The sequence below is a fragment of the Choloepus didactylus genome, chromosome 5 (assembly GCF_015220235.1).
Source record: "Choloepus didactylus isolate mChoDid1 chromosome 5, mChoDid1.pri, whole genome shotgun sequence".
In the NCBI taxonomy this organism is placed as follows: domain Eukaryota; kingdom Metazoa; phylum Chordata; class Mammalia; order Pilosa; family Megalonychidae; genus Choloepus; species Choloepus didactylus.
In genome coordinates, this window is record NC_051311.1 from 11,438,473 (window position 1) to 11,464,848 (window position 26,376).

A 26,376-nucleotide genomic window follows, 5' to 3' on the forward strand; every position below is an offset into this window, starting at 1 on the left:
TGATGATTTTGGGTTATGGGCTTGGATCATTTGGGAAGCAAGAGGACCCAGGGGTCAGCCAGGATACTGCTGACCTAGTGGCAGCATAACTCTTCTCTTTAAGGCTTTGAAAGTTTGTGAAATCAGCCACAAGTCCTTCAAAGGCAAAGCCTGCATGTTGCAGAATCGCTGGAATACTCCAGCGCTTCATATTGTGGCAGTTTCTTCCACTTTCTTTAAGGAACCCACCTTTGCTAGAATCAGAAAACTCAGCTTGGTCCTTGTCTCTGCATGTTATACTGAGCTTCTGAGGGCTGGATTTGCATGGTTGCCAATTATTAATGGTCAATGTGAGAGAAGGAGAGGAAGAGAAGGGAGAGCCTCAGTAAACTGGGTTTCGGGAGGAAAGCAAGTGGCAAAAGCTGCCCTGCATGGGGTAGTGGAGAGGGCAGTGACTTCTACCCAGGCTCTGACAGCTGAGCAGCTTTGCAAAAGTCACGCGTCTTCGGACCTCAGAATCTTCATCTGTAAAACCAGGGGTTGCAATGGATTATTTATGACCACTGCAGGCCCTGACATCTGACAGTTTTATCAATCCTCACCAGGTGCCACCCCACATCTCCTTGGGTTAGATGGGGAATCTATCTCCCTTGTGGAATAAACACCTATTGATTTCTTTCTCCGGCAATGGGGAATGAGACAGCTATTCCTTTCTCTGCAGGCAGAGGCAAAGCAAAAATAAAATTCAAATCAGCCTCCCATTCGATGCTTTACCAAGAGTTCAGGCTGAATGCTAATCAGCGTTGGCGCCGAGGGGGTGACTCAGCATCTGCGGCTCGTAGAAATTTGGAGTTGGAAAAGTCCTGATAGATTATCCGGTCTTTCTCTCTAAATTTAGGAAGCAGAGACCCCCCCCTCAAATGGCAGTGGAACAGAATTAAGTAGTCTCTGTATCCAGGCTGAGTCCAATCTGGCAAGAAACCTTCCCAGAGTCCGTTTTATTAGGGGCCGCTTGTGCTCTTGTATTGCTCCCTTAGTTATGTAAGATTAAGCAATCCTGTTCAGCTTTTACCTTTCTGATTGCAGTTTATTTCAACCTCAATTAAGCCATCGTCCAGGCGCCTTCTCGATCAGGAGCCTCTCCCTGCTTTGTAGGGAAACAGAGCCGGTGATTGGTGGCTCTGCCTGGAAGCCGGCCAATGGGGAGCGTGGAGGCGGGGCCGCGGCAGCGCGGGTGCAGAGGCCGAGGCCGCGCGCTCGCCCCGCCCTGCGCGGTCGCCTTGGTTACGGCGCGGGAGCTTCGACTGAAAAGTAAACACTCATCATGCTCCGCCGCGCAAATGCTAGGGCGGCATGTTCGAGACCGAATGCACCTCTGCCCCCACCCCTGGCTTTTCCTATATATCTATCTAATTTCACTGCTTCTCTCCTAGAACTTGTTCTGCCCCTGCAAGTGTATTAGTATGATGAAGAAGCTGCATGGCCGCAGCTGCCAGCACAGGACTTTGATGGATTTGGGCTGAGAGAAGCCGCCTTACGGGTCACAGAACATCCTCCCCCAGAGGCCTGGAAGGATGGGCGTGTTCCCAGGCCGGGACTGACGCAGTACGTCCGGGCTGATCCTTGTTGGAGCAGAAAGGGCCGTTTTCTGGGTAAAGGCCCTTCTTCTCTTGCCTGAATGACCACAGACCCACAACCCACATCCTCCAGAAATACATCCCCCAGCGAAGGAGAGGAGGGGCTCCCCTCCAGAGCCTTAGCACCGCGCAGCTGCTCCAGACTCCACCCCCAAAGCTCGCCTCACCCCTGGCCCAGGAGTCCTGCTTGTGAATGGGGAGCCCCACCCCTTCACTAATGCCCACGCGCAGGCAGCCGGGCCGCAGGGACACGCCGTCCTGTCTCACCTGCGGACAGGTCAGCTCTCACTTTCCAACTCTACACCTCCCCTCCCCGAAAACACACACTCAGGCCAGCCTGATTACTCGCCTCCAGCTCCGGGTCCTGCAGTGATTTGGCGATGGACTTGTTGGGTTACCTGTCTTTCCATTTCTTCTGTATTTACGACCCTGCTGATCCCCGGGGAGAGGGCAGCGCAGCCAGCCAAGCAGCAAGCGGTCATCTCTAGAGGTCAAGATCATTTGCAGACCTTACAGCCCTGTTGCCTTGTTCTCAAGACAAAATCTGGCAGCTGGCTTGTAATGGGATTTCCCCCTTATCTTCTGGCAACTGAGAGAATAAAAACTGAAAATAAAATTAATCCTTTTATTATAATATAGAGGTCCAAGTCTTGCACCTCTTCAGTGGGTAAAATTCTTCTCAACTAGATCCTGCCTAGAGGGACAGCTAGCATGCAAATAGTTGGTCTGTGGTGTGTCCTTTGCATTCCAGGCTTTTTTCTTATTGCAAAGAATTGCATTTTCTTCCCCCACACACCAACCTATGAATTGCACCCAAAGTACCAAAAGCCCATCTCCCTGCCTCTGACTGGAGGCATGGAACCCAGCCCTCATTAAAGCAGCCTCCTTGCTCTCTCCTGGGTGCCAGGTGGGCTCCCGCATCCAGCCTTCTCCCAGGCCAGGAACACCTCCCTCTCATCCTTCCAGGCCCTCTGCACTCTGAAAATCCCCCACTCTCCAATTGCATCTGCTGAGTTCCACACTCCAGCCCCTAACTGCTTTTGCCTCACTATTCAGTAGAAAAACAGGACCTTTCAAATGGGAGGGTCACTCCACTTGGGTGAGAGGCCTCCAATTCCCAGAGGGTCTGACAGCCAGTGAACCTGGACTGCTCTGGCTTCCCGAGCTCCTTGGGTTGTGGAGCAGCCTGGGAAGGTTTGAGGAAAAAGGAAGTCATCTGTCGCCAGCCGAGAGGAATGAAGGTGAAGTGGGGAAGCGGACGGGTGCGAGCTCAGGTGGGTGTCTCCAGCAGCCGAGGCCTGTTTGGGATTAGGCCCAAGCTCCATAATGACCCTAGACAAGACACCCAAATAATTTGGAGAGCTGTGTTTTTTTCCTGTCAATTTATGACTGGCCGTGTCTGGCCAAGAAAAAGGAGGTGGGGGAAGCAGGCCAGGAGCTACTTGCCAGCAGATTCAGCAATGAAGACTGAGTGAATCCGAGGCAGACCAGAAACTGCAATTAGCGTGGAAATGAAGATCTTTTCAGAACAGAGAAAGGCCCCAGTGCTCGTTCTCTGTTGTTTCGCCCATCCCCTGGCGCCCACCCAGACAGCCCTGAGACAGCCCCTGGGACTACCCAGCAAGGACAGGCGGGCACAGCTCACCTGCTCCTGGAAGGGTAGAGGCTGCATCTGGCGAGTGAAACCCAGGCCTCGGAGGCTGGTGGCAGCTCTGCCCCCTGCAGACACTTGGGCTGTTTGTTCCAGATCCCCAAAGGCAAATCCTTGATCTAAACCATTGGCGGAGGGTTGTTACAAAATAGTGTCACTGAGATTTTTTTCCTTCCCCTTTTCCAAACCATGGCATTAGCTACATAAAAAGTGGATACTCTTAGGGGAAGGTTGGGACCCCTGAACTAAAGTCAGAGGATACTAACTCATACGGTAGTTTTTCATTCTCATCCTAATTTTATTTATAGAGTAAGGGTAGGCCCCGCTAGCCTACATTGTACTCATTCCAGTGATGCCGTCCATCATTTGAGAATTCACCGTGAGCCAGACCTCCCTCTAGGCCTGTGTATTTCATTTTATCCCACAATTGCTTCATATCCCACAACCGCTTTGTGAAAGAGGAACTGGAGTCTCAGGGACTTTGAATAACTTACCCAAGACCACACACCCCTCACACCCGGCAGTGCTGGGATTCAGACCGGATTATTCTGACCCCACAGCCCAGCAGCACACAGCACTACCACTCCCGGGGTCGGCTGAGTGTGCATTTGCCAGCAGGGCAGGAAGTCTTGGAGGGCAGGAGGCCAGGGCGCCCCGGGGTGGGCAGGGAGAGTCCCATTCTCCCTAAGGCTCTTTCCGCAGCCAGCTGGATGCACAGCTCATGGTGACCCACCTGCTGGCACCGGCCCTGCACACAGACCATGTCCACATATACTGATGCCCACTGGGCTCTCTGCACACGTTGTAACTCACTTCATCCTCACAGCCAGCCAGCAGGTAAGTATAGTCATTATTCCCGTTTTACAGATAAAGAGGGAACTCAATTGCAAAGTGTCCGAGTTTGATTTGACTTTCCTGGGACTGGACAGGGAAGTGTTGGGAACTGGAGAAGAATCAGGAAAGTTCTAGAACTTTGGGATCAGTCCGGAGGGGTCTGTGTGTGGAGGGGGGTTTATTGTATTGATGAGTGTGTGGGTGAGTGGGAGGGGTGGGATTGGGAAGGCAACAAAACAAGCATGTTTTCTTCTTTCTGTTGCTTAAGTTCTGCCAGGCAATTGGTACCTGCAAAATATATTTCTGGCCACTTTCTCTGCCCTCCACTCCATCCGTTAAGCCAGGTCACTGCAGCCTGCTGACCTGTCTCCCTGCTTCTGCCTGGCCCTCCTGTGGTGTGTTCTCAGCACAGCAGCAGGAGCCATGAGGGTGGAGGCGGCTTCTGGGCTTCCTCCACCAAACCCACCAGTGCACGCCTCTGTGTGACGGTTTCTGCCCCCTCACCTGCCTGACTTTGTCCCTCCCACTCTCACCTGTCCCCACTCTCACCCGCCTCAGCCAGGTCGCCTCCCCCAGGGCTGTGCCCTCGCTGTTCTCCCGCCTGGCATGCTCTCCCTCGGTGTCCACAGCTTTCCCCCTCAACTTCTTTGGGTCTTTACTCAAAAGTGACTGCAGGGAGGCTTTCTCTGCCCTCCTTATCTGAAATGTCAATGACCCCTGTCACTTTCCACCTCCCTTCTCTGCTTTATCTTTCTCCCTGGCATTATCATGAGCTTACTTTACACTTACTGATCCAGCTCACCTCTGTCTCCCCAACTGGAGCGGAAGCCCTGCGAGGGCAGGGATTTTTGTTTGTGTCGCTGTTTCCTTTGTTAACTGATGTATTCCCAGAACACACAACAGTGCCTGGCACAAACCGTGTGCTCAATAAATATTTGCCAAACATAGAAACGGAGGAGTGACTGAAGGCCCCACAACTTACCCCATGTCCTGGGAAAGAGCCAGAATCTTCAGATCAGATGGGGTGGGGGTGGGGGGGCAAGAGGGCTGTGGAAGGAGGGATCGAAGAGGCCGTGTTGAGGGGTGAGGGGGTGGGGACCTATAAGCTAACGGATGTCCTGGAGGCGGGGGTATGGGAGGAGCCCCCCACAGCTCCACCCCTCCATGGCTTATTGGGGTAACAGCGTGGTGCCTGCTGGGGCCCAGGCCCCAAGCTCCGTCTTGGGGAGCCCTGCAGGAAGCCCTCCTGTCGGTCCAGGAACGAAAGGAGACCTGTCAGGGAGTTCAGTTGGTGGGACGGAGCTGGTGCGGGAGAGCCACGGGCGGTCTGGAGGCCAGGTGGCCAGCGCCACGGTGGAGCATCTGCGTTGCACCCTCTGTGCTATCCTCCGGCCATGGGTTCTGGCCTGGAGCTGCTGCCCACCCAGCACGGTGGCATTTGAGGGCTTGTCCTGTGACCCGTGGGCCACTGGCCAGGCGGAACCCCGGGGGGCTGGCCCAGCTGAGCCAGTTGGCAGAGCCCAGAGGGTTGCAGCAGGGGGGGCCCTGGGGCCCCAAGGCAAGCAGTAGATCCCCAGGGTGCAGCCCGTGGGCAGCCCTGCTCTTCTTCCAGCTCTCCTTAGCCATTTAAAAATACAGGCCTCCTCTCCCCAGGTTTGGGGCTGACTGGGTCTGGTGTTAGAGTTTGGCAGCTCTCTCTAACATAACATGTAGAAGACGAGGGCGCACTTAACAGGCTTATTGTGAAGATTAAACGAGATAAGGCATACAGGGCTCAGTAAACCCTGTCACAGGCTCGTAGGCTCACAGGCTCGGGTTTGTTTGTTTTTTCACCTTCAGACACTGTAGCAAAGGAGAAGAACCCGCCGTGGCACTGGCCTCGGCAGTGTGGGATGTCCCTCACAGGATGGGCCCACAGGGCAGGGTTCCTAAGCCTCAACCTGCCCCGGGCCCACTGGGGCATTTACTCAAATCACAAGTTCTCAGGCCCCCTTCAGACCTCTTGGTTTAGAGCCCAGGACTCAGTATTTTTACCAACTGCCCCAGTTCTATAAGCACCAAACATCCTGGGGTTCTCTAAGGACCAGCCTTACAGGGTCCCACTGGGGGGGGGGGGTGATCCCCTGTCGCATGGGGTTTGAGGTGGGCGGGAAGCTGGCTCGTGTGATCCCCTGTGGGCTTGCAGTGGCCCTGGCAGGCGGGGACATGCAGTGGGCAGCTTCACACATGTGCGTCTCAGGGCCTTTCCTGTAGCTGGCCAGAAAGCAGACCCCCAGGTGGAGGGGCTGCCCGGGAGGGCCCCCGGGGCTGGAGGGAGAGGTAGGGCCATGTCACACCCCTGTCTGGTCTCCCAGGGCTGGGTGACAAAGTACCTCACAGTTGGTGGCTTAAAGCAATGGAAACTTAGGTCGCACAGTGAGCTCTGGGGGCTGCCAGCCTGAAACCTGGAGGGGTCCCCTGCTTGCCTCCTGTGGCTTCAAGTGGGTGCCGCAACCTTGGCGATGCTTGGCTTCTGCCTGCATCTCACAGACTCTCCCTCCTCCATCGTCACCTGACCTTCCCCTCTGCCATCCGTCTGTGACCAATTCCCCCCTCTTTAAGGACCCCAGTCACATGGGGTGATGGCCCACCCTATTGAACGTGGCCTCATCTTAACTAACCATATCTTCAAAGACCCTATTCCAAATAAGGTCACAGTTGCAGGACCAGGGGTTAGGATTCGAGCGTGTCTTTTGGGGGACACAATGCAACCATAGTACCCCTTTCATCTGTTTTGAGGTTTTCTCAGGGCCAACCACATCGGTCTCTGAGGCTTCACCACCACCCTGCTTTCCTTCGGGAAGAAACATTCTGCTGTGCAAAGGCCCCCCTGTGCTCCCCTATTTCCCAGCCAATTTATTCATCACCACCATCCTAGGAGGTGGGCAGGAAGGGCAGGTTGTCTTATCTTCATTTTGCAGGAAACAAAGCCCGGAGCAGCTCAGCCTGCATACCCAAGGAAGCCAGAATTGGCACCCACACTTTCTGGCTTCTAGGACAGTGTTCTTTCCACTGCCATGCTGAGCATGTGCTCTGCATAGTATTTCCTTCTCCTTGGCTCCCAGAGACTTGGGGTGCAATGTCAGAGGAGGGCTGGGAGCATCAAATGAGAGCTGGCAAGCGATGATGCCAAAGAGAGATTCCTGTTCTGTTGCTTTGCTCACCTCTCACACACTGCCGGCTAATGGAGCTACTGGGAGGATAAAACCCATTCAGTGTATTCAACTAAGTGGTTTTCCCTTTTCTCCCTCTTCATTGGGCTTGCTTAGTTCATTAAAAATCCATATTCCATTTGCCTTGGGTAGACAATGAGAAGGCTGAAGGGCCCGGAAGCCAGGCTGGCTCAGGTCAGGCTGGGTGGCTGTGCTGGGAGCCCGCAAAAGAGCTGGAGGATTCAGTTCACTCCGTCAGCACCCAGGGCCTGCTGTCCCCAGGCGGCTCCTGCCATCACCTCACACAACTCTGTCTAGAGGGGAGCCGGCCAGGTCAGTGGGCAATGACCAACGACGGAGCAGGCCAAGCAGCAGAGATGCAGCACTCAGGATGCAGGGCCAGGGGGGCAGGCGAAGGCCAGAGGAGCTGGGGGCAGGGTGCTGGGGCCTAGGAAGGAAGTGGGCAGGGGTGTAACGGTGCCCCCCGCTGTGTGTGGGTGCACGTGCGAGCGCGCTTGTGGGCCCATTCCCCCCATCCTTGTGATGCCCAGCCCAGGTGCTGGTCGCCACTCTCGGGGTTCCCTGGAGCCTGAACTCCATAGATGAGAACTGGGTGCAGTTCACGGAGTCCCTGACCTGCCCTGGCTGGGCCTGGGGCTTCTCAGATGCCACTGCGGCCTGCAGCTGGTCAGTGGCAGGAAATGACCGGGCTGCAGCTTCCTGATGAGTGGGGCTCGCTCCCCCTAGGCATTCTTCTGCTGGGTTTCTGAGTCACCAGGAGGTGAGAAGGAGGATGAAAGCCAGTCTGCAAAAACCAGAAACAGGAAACAAGCCGCAGACAGCCCTGACACTCCAGGCCTGGGGTGGAGGTGGGGGGCAGGCGCAGCTGATGCTCCTGAGACCACCCTGTCACTCTGCCGTTTATTCTGACTTGGGGATGTTCAGAAAGAAGAGCCTGGGGGTTCTGCTTAGGCCAGGGGGACAGCACTTCCTTGTAGACATGAGTCCCACGAGTCCCACGGGGATAAGGTCCTTCAGCGCTGGGGCCTGGACCTCGCCTTCCGGGCCCTGTACCCGCCCCAGGACCACTGCTAATGCATCCCGGGAGCAGTCAGCTTCCACAGCAGCAGCCGGCTGGAGAAGAGGACATCCCAGCTCGCCTGGGAGTCCCGGGCCTCTCAGTCCGTTTATAAACTGTTCTTGCTCGTTTGTGTTTGAATCCTCATGCCAAGCACGGGGTTGTGACAGTCCCCTTCTCACTTCCTTGTGGTCACTGTCACCTCCCAACCGATTCCCCCAGCTCACAGGGTTGGAGGGGCACCCCCACCCCATGGTCCAGGAGCATTGGCCAAGCGGGGGAAGATGGAGGGGCTCCTTTATCGGAGCTGCCAGGAAGGCTCCAGACCCGTGATTTAGGGAGAAGCCGAGTACTGCCCCCTTCATCTGTCGCTTCCTTCCCTGGGGCTGGTGCCCAGGGTGCTGTGGGGGCTTGGCCTCTGGACCCCAGCCCATCATTCCTCCCCTGCCTTTCACAAGGGCATCAGGCAAGGCCTGGAGAAGCAAGGGAGGTGGGAGGGCCCCCGCATGGGCCTGGCAGGGGCCCAGGGGCTGCCGGGCCTGAAATGGGGGTTCTGCAGGGGAGCCCGGGCAGCTTGCTCACTGGGACAGCTGCCAGCAGACGGCTTTGTTTTCCTGCGACAGTTTGCTTGTGATACTTCTCTTTCCTGAGACGCCAGCTGAGGGGGGTTGGGGGAGGAGGGGGTAGCTGGCCAGGCAAGGAGAGACGGACAGGCTGCTGCCACCTCCCCTTTCCCCCCTCCACCCCCGAGAGTGCTTGGCAAAGCTGCTGGGTGGGGGCTTTGCCTTGGTGGCCCCTTCCCCACTCTTCTCCTGCATCCACCCTTCAGATTCTGTGGCCAGGGAAACAGATGTCTTGCCTGAGATTCTGCCCATCCAGTCCCCTCCCTGTTCCCAGTTGGCCTACCCTCCTCTCTGAAGCGCGGCAGGGTGCCTGGGCCCAGCTAAGGGGTTGCCTGCCGGCTGTTAGACCCCCCAAGGTGTCTTGGCTTGGCTGAGCTTGTGTGCCAGGTGCCAGGCAGTGGGTGCTGCCCTGCAGTGGGTGCTTGAGGGGCTAGGAGTGTGGAGGGCCTGGGGGGCAAGGGGAAGAGGGGGTGCTGGGGATGCAGGGCTGGCTCGAGGGGCAGTTGTGGTTGGGACGAAGGGCCAATTCCACTCTAGGACTCGGGCCGGAGGGGTCTGGCAGGTCCCCTGCAGGCCACAGCTCTAAAAATGAACAAATACCAGCTGGGCAAGGGGATCAAGTCTCAAACTAAACTTAAGATTCCATGGAATTCAGTTTTCACTTGAAAAAAAAAATGGCCTCCAGCTGTGGTCTGTTTTCCAGGCCTCGGAGCTTTGCCCAGGGTAGGAGACAGGCGGAGGGGTTGTTAGTGCTGGAGACAGTTCTCAGATTGTTCTGGCAAAGCCTGCAAGGAAGTGGGCGCTGAGTTCTTCCGGGAGCCCCAGGCGAGGACCCTGCTCCGGCCCCACACGTGGTGGACACCTGGCAGGGCCTTGGGAACCAGCGCTCAGACACCTTCCGGGCTCTGGGGCGAGCAGCTGCCGGCCCGGGGTCTCCATGGTGACTGGCAGCAGCCGGCAGCCCCCAGGCCCTGGCTCCCAGGCCCCCTCAGGGTGGCTGCGGGCTGGAGCTCCCACCTGCTGTCTGGGGCCTTCCGTTCAGCAACAGGTTTCCCTCTGGCAGCCGCGGTGCAACAGCAGGGTTCTGAGTAGAGGCAAATGGGCAGCAAAGGGTCACTGTTATAAATAAAATCACTCACTCTGCAGGAAACAATAAAAATAAAATAATAAATTCAGGATATTAGAAAGAACCTAGGTGAGTCAAAATACTGTCATTCTCATTTGTGCATCCAGGCCTTCTCAGGTGCTGCTGAAATCTTTAGTGTTTTTTTTTTTGTTTGTTTTGTTTTTTGGTGTAATTTTTTTTTTTTTAAATTCGGTTTTATTGAAATACATTCACACACCATACAATCATCCATGATATACAATCCACTGTCCACAGTACGATAACATAGTTATGCGTTCATCACCACAATCTATCTCTGAACATTTTCCTTACATCAGAAAGAACCAGAACAAGAATAAAAAACAAAAGTGAAAAAAGAACACCCAAATCATCCCCCCATCCCACCCCATTTTTCCTTTAGTTTTTATCCCCATTCCTCCACTCATCCATACACTAGATAAAGGGGGTGTGATCCACAAGGTCTTCACAATCACACTGTCACCCCTTGTAATCTACAGTATTATATAATTGTCTTCAGGAGTCCAGACTGCTGGGTTGGAGTTTGGTAGTTTCAGGTATTTACTTCTAGCTATTCCAACACATTAAAGCCTAAGAGGTGTTATCTATATAGTGCATAAGAATGTCCACCAGAGTGACCTCTCGACTCCATTTGGAATCTCTCAGCCACTGAAACTATGAAATCTTTAGTGTTTTAAGATGATTTACTTTCAAGGTGAAGAATGAGTGATAAACCTACTTCTCAAAATCCTCAGCCGTTGTAAAGCCATTCAGGTTTCCTCCTCTTTAAGCTAAGCCACCCCCATTCTTTTAGTTCTCACTTTTAAAGTAGGAAAATCTTTTTTTTTCTTTTAAAGTGACTTCACCATCTCTGCTCAAATACATTAACACCGACTGGCTTGTTTGGCTCTTTCCAGTTCACTTGCCGATAAGGAAAAGGGAAAAGGAACCAGAGAAGAGAGTCAGACCATTTAAGCCCTAATCAAGGTAAGAGGTCTGGCATCCTAGGAAATGGGGTACATTGAGCCTTTTTTCAGGGCCTATTTCCCTTCCCTTTACTCCTCTCTACTCCCTTCTAGGTTTTCAGTGCCCTTTTAAAGGGCATTAACCAAATTACCCACTATTCTAATCAGGGCTTGGGTAGCCACACTGTATGTTGGGAGAATTACTGCCAGGGCCATTTTTTCCAACAACATGTACTCGCTTTGTGTCTCTGTGTCACATTTTAATTAAGGTATGTACATTCTTTCCTTAGACATAATGCTATTGCACACTTAATTGGCTACAATATAGTGTAAACATAACTTTTAATGTGCTGGGAAACTAAAAAATTAGTGACTTGCTTTATTGCAATGTTTGCTTTGTAACAGAGGTCTGGAACCGTTATATCCAGGTACACCTGTGCACAGAAGTGCACATATTGTAAGTACACAAATTAATAAATTTTCATAAATTTTCATAAACCTATGTAACCAGCATCCAGATTAAGAAACATTCCATTATGAACAACGCAGAGGCCCCCCCATTATGCATCCCTCACCTTCTCTACTGGTCCCCATCCTCTACCCTGCAAATAATCACTATCCTGATTTCTAACACTATAAATGACTTTTGCCTGATTTTATTCTTATAAAAATGCAATCACATAGGAGGAACTTCTTTTCATCTGATTCATTCACAACGCCATTTCATTTCCACTCTCCTTTATTAAATTTATCCCTTTCATTAGCAGGCCTGGAAGGATCTGGGGACCTGGGGACCAAGGGATTTTAATCTCAGACCTGCCAGTTTTGACCGAGGCTATGTAACATAGTCCCATAACATAGTCCCATAACATGTCAGCTTTCTGAGTTAGGAATTTTTTTTTGTCTCTTTTTTTTATAGCAGTTGTGGGTTTATGGAAAAGTCACACATAAAATACAGAGTTTCCCTATCCCTGTCCCCCCCTACACATGGTTTTCCCTATCAAAACTTTGCATTAGTTTGGTATCTTTGTTATAATTGATGAACCAATATTATAATTGCACTATTAAGTATAGTCCATAGTTTACATTATGGTTCACTCTTTGTATCATACAGCTCTGTCTTTTTTTTCCCCCTTTGTAGGAAGTTTTTTTTTTTTTTAATTTTCAATGCAATTTTATTGAGATATGTTCATATACCAGATAATCATCCAAAGTGTACAGTCAGTGTTTCACAGTATCATCATACAGTTGTGCATTCATTACCACAATCAATTTTTGAACATTTTCTTACTCCAAAAAATAAAAGTAAAAATATAAATGGAACACACAGAACATTCCATGTCCCTTATTCCCCCCTATTATTTATTGCTTTTTTGTCTTTGTTCTCTTACTCATCTGTCCATACACTGGATAAAGGGAGTATTAGTCAGAAGGTTTTTGCAATTACGCGGTGATATAGTTATACAATTGTTCTAAGTTTACAGTAAACTTGTAAATAAGTAAACTTGCTCTAAGTTTACAGGTCCACAGTCGGGAATTTTGCTTTTGGACAGACCACACCTGTAACTGATTTAATGGGATCTTGTACTTAACTACTGTTACTGAAATGATATAAGTTTTTGTGATTTGTGATGAGATGAATGTATTTTGTATTTGGAAAGAATATGTTTTCCTGGAGTCCAGGGGGTGGAATGTGCTGGTTTGAATGTATTATGTCCCCCAGAAAAAGCCATATTCTTTGATGCAATCTTGTGGGGCAGACATATTAGTGGGGATTAAGTTGGAACATTTGGATTAGGTTGTTTGCATGGAAATGTGCCCCACCCAACTGTAGGTGATAACTCTGATGAACTATTTCCGTGGAGGTGTGGCCCCCACCCATTCAGGGTGGGCCTTGATCAGTGGAGCCATATATGAGCTGACAAAAAGAAGGAACACAGTGCAGCTGTGAGTGACGTTTTGAAGAGGCACCACAGCCGAGGGACACTTTGAAAAACGCACAGGAGCTGCAGATGAGAGACAGTTTGAAGACAGCCATTGAAAGCAGACTCTTGCTCTGGAGAAGCTGAGAGAGGACAAATACCCCAAGTGCAACTAAGAGTGACATTTTTGAGGAACTGCAGCATAGAGAGGAACGTCCTGGGAGAAAGCCATTTTGAAACCAGAACTTTGGAGCAGACACCAGCCACGTGCCTTCCCAGCTAACAGAGGTTTTCCGGACACCATTGCCCATCCTCCAATGGAGGTACTCAATTGCTGATGTGTTACCTTGGACACTTTATGGCTTTAAGCCTGTAACTGTGTAACCAAATAAACCCCCTTTTATAAAAGCCAATCCATCTCTGGTGTTTTGCATTCTGGCAGCATCGGCAAACTAGAACAACAATCATCTTCAAGAATCAAGGCTACTGGATTAAAGTTCAACAGTTTCAGTTATTTCCTTCTGGCAATTCCAACACACTAAAAACTATAAAAGGATATCTGTCTAATGCATAGGAATAACCTCCAAAGTGACCTCTCGACTCTATTTCAAATTTCTCAGCCAGCGAAACTCTATTTTGTTTCATTTCTCTTCCCCCTTTTGGTCCAAGAAGGACCATGATGCCAGCTCCAAGCTTGCCCCCAGGAGTCATTTCCCACATTGCCAGGGAGATTTATACCCTGGAAGTCATGTCCCATGTAGGGGGGAGGGCAGTGAATTCACCTGCAGAGTTGGCTTAGAGAGAGAAAGACCACATCTGAGCAACAAAAGAGGTTCTCTGGGGGTAACTCATGGGCATAATTATAAATAAGGTTAGCTTCTCCTTTGCAGGAATATGTTTCAGAAGAGCAAGCCCCAAGATTGAGGGCTTGGCCTACCAAATTGGTGGTCCCCAATACCTGTAAGTATATCAGGAATTCCCCAGGTGGAGAAGTTTAATATTTCTACATTTCCTCCATTCCCTCAAGGGGGCTTTGCAAATACTTTCTTACTCTCTGCCCAAATCACTCTGGGATGAATTGGGGCACCACACTAATCTGTACAAACCAACAAGATCTCAGACCCTATTCAAGGTTCCATGTAATTATGGTGTTCAAATAAACTGACTGTACAAGTTAAATTAGATAGTGTGTTCCACAAAATATAAATTTTGCACCAAATAAACATCTCTTCCTTTGGTCTCACCTGAAGTTGAAGTTTCAAAACACCATCAATATCATCCTTTACCCTTTAGTATGATTTCCTAACCAGATCAGCTTCATCCATATCTCTAATTGAAGTCTGATATGTTATTCAGTTTTTTTAACATTTGCCATGTGGGGCAAGAATGACTTCCATAGCTGCAGAGCTCTAGCTCTGAGTCTCAGGTTTCACATGAATACCCAAAGTTCCAGGGAAAAAACAGGTTATACACAAAGAGCTCAGCATCCCAGAATTTAGAAGTAACTGACACAACTCAGGAATATATATGACTGCTGTAAGAGCTTATAATCTAGGAACCTTTACAATAAGTCTTCCCCTGAAAACCTATGCTCTCAGATTCAATTCTCAGAATTTGTACATTATAGTTAGTCCATATTAATGAGGTGTTATAATACTTGCCTTTTCATTTCTGACTTATTTCACTCAATATGCTGTCCTAAAGCTTTGTTCATCTAGTTGCATGCCTCACAACTTCATTCCTTCTTGCAGCCACTCCATTGTACATATAAACCACAGTGCCCCCTACCATTCTTCAGTCCATATACCCTTCGGCCACCTCCATCCATTGTGAATCCTGAATACTACCACCATCAACACCAGTGTACAAATGTCCATTTGTGTCCCTGCTTTCAGTTCTTCCAAGTATATACCTAATAATGGGGTTGCAGGATCATCTGGCAACTCTATACCTGGCCTCTTATTGATCCACCACACTGCCTGTTCTGATTTGCTAATGCTGCTATTATGCAAAATACCAGAAATATATTGGCTTTTATACAAGAGGTTTCTCTGCTTACAAATTTAGAGTTCTAAGACCACAGAAGTGTTTAAAGTAAGGCATCAACAAGAAGATACCTTCACTGAAGAAAGGCTGATGGTGTCCAGAATACCTCTGGCAGCTGGGAAGGCACGTGGCTTGTGTCTGCTGTTCCTGGGTTGTGTTTCAAAATGGCTTTCTCCAAAATGTCTCTGGGCTTGTCTCTCTTAGCCTCTTCAGCTCTTGGGGATCTAACCATCTGGGGGTCCTCACTTAGTTTCTCCAGAGCAAACTCTGGGCCAGCATTTCTTAGCTTAGCCTCTCCAAACATCCTTCTGTCTGCATCTCCAAGCATCAGCTTTTTTCTTCGGCCTTCTCCATACTGTCTCTCTTATAGGACTTCAGTGATTTAATTAAGACCTGCCCTCAGTGGGTAGGGCCCATATCTCCATGGAGATAATTTAATCAAAGGTCTAACTCGCAGTTGATTGAGTCACATCTTCATGGAAGTACTCAATCAAAAGATTAATGTCTACCCTCACAAGATTGTGTTAAAGAATATGGCTTTTCGGGGGGATGTAATATATCTGAACTGGCACACTGCCCTCCAGATGGGCTGCACCATTCTACTTCTCTACCAATAGTGAATAGGTATACTCTTCCCCCCACAGTTTCTCAAGCACTTGCATCTTTCTGTTTATTTTTAAAGCAGTTTTATTCACAGACCATACAATGCATCCTAAGTAAACAATATACGGTTCCTGGTATAATCACAGTTATGCATTCACCAGTACAATCTACATGAGGACATTTCCATTTCTTCCACAAAAAAGAAAAGGAAAAAAATGAGGAATAAAAAATTAAAAAAATAAAATAAAAAGGAGAAACAACACCAAGAATCCCATTCCCCTCCTTTATGCCCCCCTCTTATTGGCACTTTTGCTCTTGCACATTGCCTTTGTTACATTTCATGGAAGTATATTACAATGTCACTGATAACTATAGACTAATTTGCATTGATTGTATTTTTTCATAAACCATCCATTTTTACACCTTACAATATTGACATTCATTTGTTTTCCTTAAAGTAAAAACATTCTTATCTTTGTACGTTTAATCACCATCATTGTCCACTCTAGGTGTTGCTAAGTTATACAATCTCATCCTCTACCTTTCTGATGTCATATATGCCCCTAGCCTTCCTCTTTGAACACTACTTACTTTCTTCAGTGTACTTACAATATTGTGCTACCAGCTACCATTTTGTCTTTTGGATTTTATATGTCCTACCTTATTTTATGTTTTTTTCCTCTCTCTCTCTTTTTACCCTTACTGATAATTCATTTCTTTACTTTCCTCCAAACTACTCTCTCCTGTCTTTTCCTATCTGCCTGTAGTGCTCCCTTTAGTATTTCTTGTAGAACAGGTCTCTTGTTCACAAACTCTCTCAGTGTCTGTCTGAAAATATTTTAAATTCTCCATCACTTTTGAAGGACAGTTTTGTCAGATATAGAATTCTTGGATGGCAATTTTTCTCTTTCAGTATCTTAAATATATCATACCACTGCCTTCTCACTGCCGTGGTTTCTACTGAGAAATCCACACATAGTCTTACCTAGTTTCCTTTGTATGTGATGGATCACTTTTCTCTTGCTGCTTTCAGAATTCTCTTTGTCTTTGACATTTGACAGTCTGATTAGTAAGTGTCTTGGAGTAGGTCTGTTTGGGTATATTCTGTTTGGGGTATGCTGTGCTTCTAGGTATGTAATTTTATGTCTTTTGGAAGAGACTGGAAATTTTCAGTGATTATTTCTTCCATTATTCTCTCTGCCCCTTTTCCCTTCTCTCCTCCTTCTGGGACACCCATGAACATATATTTATGTGCTTCATGTTGCCATTCAATTCCCTGAGACCTTGCTCATATTTTTCCATTCTTTTCCCTATGTTTTCTTTTTTTGTGTGTGTCGCATTTCAGTTGTTCTATCCTCTAGTTCATGAATCCTTTCTTCTGCCTCTACAACTCTGCTGTTGTGTGTCCCCATTGTGTTTTTCATCTCTTCTCTTGTTCCTTTCATTCTCATAAATTCTGTTGTTTTTTCAAACTTTTGTGTTCTTCCTTATGTTTGCCCAATGTCTTCTTTATATCCTTCATCACTTTTGCCATATTGTCCCTCAACTCATTGATTTGATTTTTGAATTGATTAGCATGTTTATTTGAACATCTTTAATTAGTTGGTTCAACTCCTGTATCTCATTTGAAGTGTTAATTTTTTCTTTTGACTGGGCCATAGCTTCATTTTTCCTAGTGTGACTTATAATTTTTTGTTGGTGTCTAGGCATCTGGTTTCCTTAACTAGTTTATTCTAGAGGTTGTTCTCACTCTTTACTAGGGTTTCTTGTTGTTTGGCTTTGTTCTCTCTCTATTTTTTGACATTCAGTTCACCTTATTCTAGACCTCTATCATAGCTTCTGTTTAACTGATCATGATTTTCAACTTTGCTGTTCTGGTTCTTGCCTTGCCTATATGGAAACTTCTACTTTTTTTTTTTAAGGAGGGCCTACCCAGATATGATTGACCCTACACAGATTTTCCCAGACCAGACAGGCTCAGGTCTCAGGAGTAGAGTGTAATCAGTATCGAATTTCCCTGAGGATGAAACCCAGAAGTTTGTCAGACTTTCCTGAGGCCTCTTGACTCTGTGCTTTTCCCATCCTGCCGAGCAGGTGGCACTTGTCAGCCCACAGCTCCTCACTGTTGTAAAGAGGTGTGGTGCCTTTAATTCACAGCAGATGCTGTCTCTTCCAGGGGTGTAGTTAAGGCAAGCTTAAGTTGTTTCTGTTTTTCTTTTTCCCAGTCCCTGAGGTCTGAATTCTCTGAAGGAGAGCTGCCACTTGAGCTGGGCCCCATACCACCTTTTCTTGGGGAAGATATACCCTTTAGGGAATTATCTCCTTCACTTGACTCCTTACTTTGTCTCTCAGACCTACGTTAACTCCACCCTTGCCTGGGTCAGCACTGACAATTGAAAATGCCTGAGGCTTTCTCTAATGAGTTAATTAGAATAGTTTGAAAAAGAGAGAGAAAAAAGAAATCCCCTTTTCAAAGAGCCAGTCTCCAGCCTCCAAAGTTCACCAGTCAAGAGCTGGAGTTGGTACCCAGCTCTAAGTGCCCCTTCTCTTGGCTCACAACCCTTTTCCAGTTGTGAACTCAGCCAACTCCAAAAGCCTTCATTTTTATTTATTCATTATTTTTTTTCCATCACCCCTGCCTCCCCTCTGCCAAGACAGACCCAGAGTTCCTTTCCTGTTTGCTTTGGGTTTATCTGTGCTTATAGCTTGTATTCAGTATTCCAAATTTGTTAATTAAAACTGTGATTGAAGCTTGGTTGAGCTACCTTCCCTTTTTCCTAGTAGAGATGGCTTCTTTTTCCCACAGGGAAGTGTTCCATTCAGCTTGCCATGCCAGTGGGGAAGGGACACCAGCCTTTGCCATTTGGGGGCTTTCCTTACAGTTCTACACTGTGGTTTCAGCCCTTTCACCTATTCCAGCCAATGATGTGTGTCTGTTCATGAATGTCTCCTAAACAGTTGTTCCAGACTATTTACTAGTTGTTCCTGGCTATTACTAGAGGAGTTAACTAAATTCCACAATTCCCTGTACTGCCATCTTGCCCAGTTCTGTCTTTTTTTTTTTTTTTAATTTTATTTTGGTGACATATGTACAACCTAAAATTCCCCATTTTAACCACTTTCAAGTATACAGTTCAATCTGTTAATTACATTTACAATGTTCTGCCACCATCACCACTATCCACTACCCAAACTTTTCCACCCCAAACATACCAATTAAGTGTTAAGTCCCCATTCCCCACCCCGACCTCTGCCCCTGGTAACCTGTATTCTAGTTTCTGACTCTATGAATTTGCATATTCTAATCATTTCATATTTGTCTTTTTACATCTGGCTTCTTTCTTCTGAGTCAGAATTTTGCTTGTGCCATTTACTGGTTATTTTGACCCTTTTACTATTCACAACCAGCCATCTCCCCTGTTCATACTCTTATATCATGGTAATTACTGAAGATTTAATTTAATCTTTTTTTTTTTTTTTACAGCTTTAGCTTTATGGAAAATTATTTTTGCTATGACTCAGGGAAATGATTATTGCGAGTTGCGGCTGTATTCAGGTATTTGATTCAGTGCCTAATCCCCAGTTGTGGTGTGTGCTCAGGTGCAGTAGGTGTGGCAGAGACCAGAGGCAGAGAAGTGAATTATACCCACACCTTAGAACACAGCTTCCCAACCTTTTTCACAACATGGTACATGTAGAAAATAATATTTATATGTCATACTGGAGTAAACTGGAACAGATTTTTTTTTGTAGTAGTAGTGATAAAATGTAAGACAATATTTTGTGACCATTCAAAAATTTACAATGGTTGCAATCACATTTAAAGCATCTAACAGCTCTTCCTTTTCCTTCCGTGTTATATGCAATGTAATTTTTTTTGTTATGATGTGAATAAAATTTCAACTCCAAGCAACTTCACTTCCTGTCAACTATTTCAAAATTAAGTTCTCATTTGCAGAATAAGCATGCACTGTTAGAGCAGTGTTTCAGCAGCTGGCTTGGATATCTCCAAAGGGACAGCATCTAAAACCAGGACGGAAGTACCCAACATATGTGAAGACAGAAACCGAACTGCACCTGCAGGGAGGCCCTGCCCACCCCTCATTGGTCTTCTTGGGGCTGTGGGCCCTGCACGTTGGGCAGCAGCCCCGAAAGTCTGCAACTGCTCTTCTTGGTCAAGGAGCCCCGGAGCTGCTGGGAGACTTTGTGTTCCCTGTGCTCGAGGAGCCATGGCCAGGTGGTGCTTACAGAGCAACAGGAATGGGATGTTGTTCACTGTGCTTGCGGCCTACAGGACCACGGGGCATGCCGTCAGACCCCACCCCACCCTGGCTGCCCTCTAGGAGCCTCAGGTGAGGCTGCTTCAGCTGCCCCAGACCCTGCTTAGCTGCCCTGAGGGACAAGTGAAGCATCTCTGGCTGCGCCCCTGAAACTGATTTGCAGCACTTCAGTGTGCCCACCATTGGGGCATTCTTCCTTAGATGTTTTGGGGACTAAGGCCGAATACTTTAGAACCCTCTAGCAAAGGAACTAGTGTTTGAGCCAATTGAGGATCAAATCAGAACAACTTCCTGGTTATTTATTGGAAGGCTGAATATGTGTGGGGATGAGGACCCTGTGAAAGGACCCAAGAAACAGGAATCGTGGATTTGGGAAGAATGGATCAGGTCCGCTCAGAACTGGAGAGGATTGGCACTAGTCCAAGAGGAGAGATCCATTCTCAATTCAGAGGTTTGTGCTGGGCAAGTCAAATGGAGAGATGGAGAAGAATGTGACAGAGGGACCATTTATGAGGGAGTGCAGACTTAAGGGAACCCAACAAGGGGTGGTGGGGTGCCTGGGAGCAGGAAGTCTGAGCACCTAAAGTCCTAAAGAGAAGGAGTGGGGGAGTGAGCATGACAGCCTGTGGGAAAACAAGATCATGGGACAAAAGCTGCACCCTGTGGAACATACCTGCAGCTACTGACAGCCTGCAATCCCACTGGAAGGAGCTAGTGGAAGAAATTCTGTGACCTCATTGTCCTCCTGTCTCCAGTCTGCTGCCAAACCTATGTGGACACCAAAGACAAGGGGGCCCATTGATGTAGACCATAGAGGTCAGTTTCCTGGGCACAGACCAGAGAGGAGAAAGGGGAATATCTAGCAGAGTTCACCTCTTTGCCCTTTGCCATCCACCTGTCCAGATGAAGAATGTGTGCCCCTAACACAAAGGATGCTCTAAATCCCACTAGTCCCCCAATGATGGTAGGTTGTTGACAATTCATTCACTCTTCCACCTGAAACCTAAAATGTTAACCATCAGCAATGCTCTTTACAGAAGGTTTTTGGGGTAAAAGCAAGGAAAGAGCATCAAGTAATTAACATAAAAGCTGCTAAAATCCCCACTTCTCTACCTGGTCGTGAGGCCTTCTTTTAGCACCAATTACATGTTTCCTCACTCTTTGCTAGCACCTCAACTATTCTGGGTTATTTACCTTCATTCCTTCATGATCCAAGTCCTTGATGGTCCTCTCTTTATTGGGGTGCCTTGATTTTCCACTGTTACTAAGAGGTGCCTATGGATTTCCTGGATGCTTCATATAGCCTTCCCTGCCCTCATTGCATGGCAACAACTCAATGTCTCCCAGGTAATCAGATCACACACCCTGGTCACTTATAGGATCCCTGTAGGCATGTTGGATCAGTAGAATGAGAAGCCCAAAATGGTTAGAAGGCAGTCTCAGCTTCCAATTTTACAGAACCTTGGCCATGTTCCCTGGTCCCTCCCTTGTGCACCAGGCTTTCCAAACTTGCTGAGCCCAAGGTTGCAGGGCTGGGAAGCAAACATCCCTTTAAAGGATACAACAGTAAGAAAGGTCACTCCCACATCCACCCTCGATTCCCAGACTTGGGGATTCTGGGTGGGATAAGATGGCACCATATACTGGCTGCTGGTTTAAGGTATGTGCCCCATCTGGTAGGACAGAAGCCCAACTTGGCAGAATGTTGCCATCTATTAGGCACCATAACTGAGCCCTCAGCAGGCCATTCCACCATAATGTCAAGCCATCTGCTTCTGGGTGACAGGGTATGTGGAAAGACCACATGGATTTAATTTAATTGAACTAAGCCCTCTGGCACTTAGTCTTTATCTTAAAATGAGTTCCCTAGTTACAGGCAGTGGGATCCATCACCATGGTGATGATAAGGCATTCTATAAGGAATGACAATGCTGGCAGAATTATGAACAGGGAAAGCAAAAACATATGTGGAATATATATATATATCTCCAAACTGTTGTGCCCATCATGATGGAAAGCATTAAGTGTCATCGACCTGCCAGGGAGCTCAGCACTGGCCTCTGCCATTGGCAGTGTGGACACTCAGTGGTGGCACTAGCCAGGTCAACCTTGGTGGACGTGAACTCTGGGCCTAGCTTCCACCCCTGCCACCAGGTGACTTTGTACATAGTCCCATTGAGTAAGTCCCAGGTATACCCTTTGGAAGACATGCATGAAGGACTCAAGTATCTTCACAATCTATGCCTAGTCAGTGAAGTCTATCTGCATACCCATCCCCAGTTGTCTCTGTCACCAATCTTCCAGTCTTGTTCTTTTCAAGTTCTTGACTGGTTGGTCAACCCATTAGCCTCTGTTCATGAATCAGTGTGGATCTGTACTTCACACCATTTCTCCTTCTCTTTGAAGTGAATAATCAGATATACCACCCAAAAGTTCTGCCCACCAGGAGGATTTTCCTTCAATACTCTCCTTCAGAGCCACCTCTGAGTAGGGATGTAATGACACTGGCCATCTACCTTTGTCTGAAACTTGTAAATCCTTAAAACAGGCTTGAGCATTTCCCTCTTCCATTAATTAGTCATAGGGAATTCCCCACGAGGCCAAAATGTGAATTAAGGGAGAAGCAGTGAAGCAATAGGATCAGGCTCCAAGAGTCTGAGCCATCTGCTCATTCAATTTACTTGTGCCTGGTGTAGTAGGTCGGATAACACCCACTACGTGATGGGTGGTTCTGGTTACATAGCCACTTCGTGTCCCATGACCAGGGGTGCAGTGTCTATCAGAAGCTAGTAGTGAGCAAGGAGATGCTTTTCGTGGAGAATAATTACCAGCAGAAGAGGCCTTCTGCCCAAACCCTAGGTATCTGCATCTAATTCTCCTATTAGAGTTACCTGGAGGCTGCAGACAGCATGTCATAGAGGCCATGTGTAACACTTCCTGATGGTTCATACATTCTAAGAGGCAAAGCAACTTGCACCACAACCAGAAATTTTCTTGATCTGGTGCCCCTCAAAATTGGCCACTTAAAAGGGTCAGAGCCACAAACCCAAGTGTGGTAGATGTTATCTCCAAAATCCAGAGGTCCACCAAATCTTGTGTCTCTTTCTTTGTGGTACATCTTGTAGTTAGATATAGCAATTTGTCACTCACTCCTGACATCTTTTAGATCCCTGGATCCCTAGAAACTTCAGAATATGGAATTCCCCTAAACTTTCATGGGATTTATCTCCCATCTTCTGAAATTTGTGTGCTTATTGAAGCACCTAGAGTATTTTCTACTTTCTGCTCACCAGATCCAATCAACCCAATGTCACCAGTGATTCTCTGTGGAATATCAATATGATCAAATCCTTGTGGATTATGTTGTGACAGAGAGCAAGAGAACTGATATAGCCCTAATGAAAAGACTTGGGTGGAAGTGTACTGATGTCCCTGTCACATGAAAGCAATAGCTTTTACCTATCTTTGCTAATTAGAACAGAAAAAAAGCATTTGCTAGGACTGTAACTGTTTGCCAATGTCATTTTGGATTTGCACTAGTAAAGATAACCATGTGGAACTGCAATCTCAATTGCATCACCATGTGATTGAGCTTTCTATAATCTATAGTCATTCTCTGATCTATCTGGATTCTGCACCAGCCAAACATATGAGTTAAATGTTAATGTGGTACATTTGTCAAATTGATGAAGGAATATTATTACAATTGTACTACTAACCATTGTTTATGGGTTTCATTTGGGTTCACTATATTGTACAGTTCTATGTTTTTGTTTTTTAAAAAATTTTTATTCTAGTAATACTAAGGCAAGCTGTTAATAATGGGTATATGGAGACCTGTATTTTCTGAATGATTTTTCTACAAACCTGCAACTTCTGTAATAAAAAAGTAAAGAAAAGGAAAAGGAAAGAGAAAAAGAGAAAAAAATTGATGTTGTAGGAATCACCACTCCTGCGTCTTTTAAGTATTTGATGGTTGCATTGATCACTGCAGTTCCCCAGAGTCATGATATTTCTTTGAGTAGGGGGGATGCAGTTTCACTTGGAAGGGGGAGCTCCATCTTGGCCCTTCCCACCATAATGATCTTCATCCATGATCAGAATCCAATGTGAGATTCCGCTAGTTATTAACATATCTATTATTATTATTATCATTATACATTCTGGGACTGGGGAAGTAACTACAGGAGAGATCCTCAGTCCTACCAGGCCCACTGTGAGACAAACGTAGGCCACTACTTAACTACTCTGAGATCTCAGTTTTTCCATTAAAATCAGGGAGCTCAATTCCACTGCATCCTCTCCCACTGTCATTTCCTGCCTACAGAGAACAGCTAGGAAGAGCTTTTCAAGGATGCCACTGAACATTTTACTGATGAAATACTTACAGGGAGTGTTCTCTGGCCTTCTGGGGAGTGTGGTTAAGGTGTGGTCTAGCATCCGACATTCCCAGACATTCCCATCTCCCAGCGCCTTCAGTTTCCTTTATCCTCAGAATGAATGCTAGAAAAGTCATTGACTGCTGGTGGCTATTAAGGACAGGCTTCTCTTGGTCAACACAGCTATTAAAGCCACTCCCAGGATCTCAAGCTAGCACATTAAATTCTGGATCATTCAGTTCTCCCTGATCACATCTTATATTTCATCCTTCTCCATTCAATGCCCTTAGAGCTCATTCTGATATTTGCTCTGCAGACTTCTGCTGATTTCCCTGCAACTTTTTTGAGGTATAGTCTCTCTCCTTCGATGCAGGCTTTGTCTTTCTCTCTCTGGGCTGTGCTGGCATCTGTATCTCATGATGGGCCTGGAGGCAATGAAGGGCATGGAAGCAGGTCCTGAGCAGACTTTCTGCCACATCCGTGTCTATTCGAATTCCTGCCCTGTGAATAAGGGTCTCACATTTTTCAACCAGTGGAAAAAACCTGGTAGGGCTGAGAATTTAATTGGCTCTGGCAATCTGTTACCCTTATGATCAGTTCCTGGACTTGATCCTAAGTCATATCTACCCCACAGGAGATAAGTGACTCCCTCAAAGCTACCACTGAGGCTTTCTGGCTTTCCACCATGTTCTGAATTGGACATTCCAGGCCTTCTATGTGCTCTTTCTTGGAGGATGTTCCTAGGGCTGTCAGAAAAGCCGTCCCACACTACGGACTTGGGGCACCATTGTCGGCACGCTGGTAAGTGCCCAATCACTTGACCTTCCACCCCCTTGCCTTCCATCTGCATTTCTCCTAATGCTGGTGATGATTTGAGTAATCCTGTGTCATTTATGTTACAGATTACATGCATTCTATGTCCCTCTGGTAAGGGAGTTATCCTTATACTTCCCAAATATGTGAGCAATCCAATCCTAGAATCCCATTTTGAGAGTTTTTTCTCTGGGGCTATACCTAGTACCAATTACTTTATCAGTCACGATCCCAATGGGAAAGGGATGGCCCAGAAGTAAGGGAAATTGAAGAGAATTTAACAAAGAGATATTTACAAAGTTGTGAGCAGGCTTCAGAGAAACCATTTGGGTACGGTCTAGCGCCCTAGGACTGGAAAGAGAGCTGTGACTATAGAACAGGGCCACAGGACAGGATCTGTGACTTTGGGAGGAGGAATGCAGCTTCTGCCAAACCAAACCTCAGTTCAATAGGAAGAAAGCCTAGGGAAGTGAACACCCCAACCCCATTCTCTTCTTACCCTTCACTCCACTGCCAGTGCCTCTCCTTAGTCAAAGTCAAATGGACATAGGAAATGGTTGATAGTCTGAACAAGTCATTCTCCTCGTGTTACAACCAAAATTCTGTACCAGTTAAGCTTTAGTTATGCCTTCCTTGGCCTTCCCCAGCCCTTGGTAAATCTGAAGTCTAGGTTCTGACTCTTTGAATTTGCTTACTTTATTTATTTCATATCAGTGAGATCATATAATATTTGTCCTTTTGTGCCTGCCTTAAACTACTCAACATGAGGTCTTCAAAGTTCATCCATGTTGTTGCATGCATCAGAACCTTGTTCCTTTTCATGGCTGTATAATATTCCATTGCATGTATATACCACCCTTTGTTTATCCATTTATTTGTTTATGGACACAAGGGCTGCTTTTATGTTTTGGCAATTGTGAATAATGCTGCTATGAACATTAGTGTGCAAATATCTGTTCAAGTCCCTGATTTCAATTCTTTGGAGTATATACCCAGAAGTGAGATTACTGGGTCATGTGATTATTCTATACTTAACTTTCTGAGGAGCCACAAAACTGTTTTCCACAGTGGCTGCACCATTTTACCTTCCTACCAACAATGAGCGAGCATTCCTGTTTCTCCACATCCTCCACAACACTTGTTTTTCTAATTTTTAATAGGAGCCATTCTAGTGGATGTAATGAATTAGTATTCCTTTTTCTCTACATCTTCTCAAACACTTGTTGTTTTCTGTTTTTGTTGTTGTTGTTGT

At 47.1% G+C, this 26,376-nt stretch overlaps 1 long non-coding RNA gene across 1 annotated transcript; it reads left to right on the forward strand.

The window, feature by feature from the left end:
- The first annotated feature begins 3,973 nt into the window (after positions 1–3,973).
- Positions 3,974–25,106, forward strand: LOC119533828. The gene is made up of 3 exons (XR_005216888.1): positions 3,974–4,104; positions 10,974–11,103; positions 24,946–25,106. It is a non-coding gene; the product is annotated as an uncharacterized LOC119533828 (long non-coding RNA).
- The last annotated feature ends 1,270 nt before the right edge of the window (positions 25,107–26,376 follow it).